At 35.8% G+C, this 1,990-nt stretch overlaps 1 long non-coding RNA gene across 1 annotated transcript; it reads left to right on the top strand.

The window, feature by feature from the left end:
• Positions 1–1,124: 1,124 nt before the first annotated feature.
• On the top strand, positions 1,125–1,764 carry LOC145217654 (uncharacterized). The gene is made up of 3 exons (XR_013857451.1): positions 1,125–1,465; positions 1,534–1,593; positions 1,657–1,764. It is a non-coding gene; the product is annotated as an uncharacterized LOC145217654 (long non-coding RNA).
• The last annotated feature ends 226 nt before the right edge of the window (positions 1,765–1,990 follow it).

The following is a 1,990-nucleotide window of genomic DNA, read 5'->3' as shown; positions in this document are numbered from 1 at the left end:
ACACGTCGAAAAAAGAACCACAAAGTTCGGTGTGGGATGAACAGCAAAATACCAAACTACCGGTAAGTGCAAATGTTTTGCAAAATTTAATTCCCATTTAATTGACTTAGGTTATAATTAACAACATTTTGGAGATATCGGCCGTACATTCTGCAGTTGCAAAGAGGTACCGACAGTAATAACTTGATTTCTAAAGAAATATTGTCGAAAGTTATATGTGTAAATGAATAGTTTTATAGTTTGCATTAAAAATGCTTCCAAAATATTGTTCCAACCACTGAAGGTGAGGGGTATTTATTAGGTGACGTATTTTTGTTTTTATTTTTCGCTAAATACACAACACACTGTTGTCATTGAAGAAACAACTTAACTTTTTATTTTTCAGGTTTCTAACAAGATTACATGCGAAGAATGTGACATTACCTTTCACCGACCACCACCAAACCAAGGTTAAAAAACGATAGACATTGCAAAAATTTGTGTATGTAATGGGTCACTTTTATCAGATCGAATAGTATTTGACAAATTTGACCCAAACGGAATCCCAGACCCACCGGAGCAATCGGATGGCAATGAGGATCAAATCCCAAAGGATACACAACATACACCCACAAAGGTTAGATAGTTATTTTTATTTCGTTGTCTTTTCAAATCCCCAGGGGAATAGTCTTTTACACTACTATGAAATACTTGGATTTGCAAAAGTAGTCGCGAATTGGATTGCAAAAGTCGTCGCAGGTTAACATCAAAACAATTATAACGAAATTTTGTTCAAAAATGTGCTTAGCCTTTTTAAGATATAACACCTCGTTTCGACGTGATATATAACAACGAGCGAACTAAAGTAACACATTAAGTAACAAATCATACTGTTGTAATATGTCACCATTCATATTCAAAAGTGCAAAAAAAACTAGATAATTAAAAATAAATAAATAAAATTGTCCTAATGACCAATATGATACAAAAAGTATCGTAGTAATGCAGGGTATTGTACAATATGTCTTATTTGTAAAAGTGCAAATGTGGCATTTCAAAGACAGTGGTATTCAGCACAGTTAGAAAAATCAATAAAGTTTAAAATTGGATTTCAAAACTGATGATTGTTTAATCATTACTGTAAGAATTTCTCTGCGCTCTTATTAGTTGTTTATGGGACCTCATGTTATACGCTTCATTGCGCATTGCACAACAAACGTTTGATTGTTGCGTCACTCCTGCGCATGCGCGAACTGTAGCGTGGCTGATATCATTTCCAAGTTTGTGTGTCAGGGTTTGTCTGTTTCTGCCCGTGTCGATTGGTTAGCGATTGGAATTTATGTGTAATGCTGTCGTAGTTGTGTAAGCTAACTTGTCTATATATTATTGCAGCTGTGAAATATAGTGGCGAACTGTAAAGATTAATTGGATTGAATTTAACTGAAATTCGATTGGCGATCTTGTGATTCTGTGCATTGCTGTCGTGGTAAGCTTTCTTGCATATGTTTCTAACTTAAAGTGTTCGAATTTAATCTTTGAATGTAAATATTACAGTTGTGACATCCGATCGCCTGTAAACTGCACAGTCGTGTTGACTGCAAGTACATATTGCTGGTGAGTGAATCGTATGTGCTGTGACGTCATAATGCCTTATTCATGTGTGATATGTTATTTCAGCTTTGCCACTCACTGAGTTACCTCTGTGGGCCATTTCTCACAGTTAAAAAACTGCATTGCTACGTGACTGAGATTGATTGTATTCGCCGATTAAAGCATTTCATTTGATGGTGTCTGTCGGTGTTCTGGTTACGTACGTTGCAGTAATTACGGAGATTGCAGAGGTGACCTGTTGCGCTGTCCGAAGAAGCTGGCCACTTTTCTAAGGGGACTGCGTTAAAATTACAGAAAAATAGGTAGAAAATCCAAAAGCTCATTTCAAACCTACTAACAAATACCGACAAATGACGTAAAGAGCGCGGTTATTTAAATTTACAGTAAGACTAGAATAGAT

The sequence above is a fragment of the Phallusia mammillata genome, chromosome 3, assembly GCF_965637545.1.
Source record: "Phallusia mammillata chromosome 3, kaPhaMamm4.hap1.1, whole genome shotgun sequence".
NCBI classification, from domain to species: domain Eukaryota; kingdom Metazoa; phylum Chordata; class Ascidiacea; order Phlebobranchia; family Ascidiidae; genus Phallusia; species Phallusia mammillata.
Note: the sequence above shows the minus strand (reverse complement) of the source record. Positions and strands in the feature narration are given on the sequence as shown.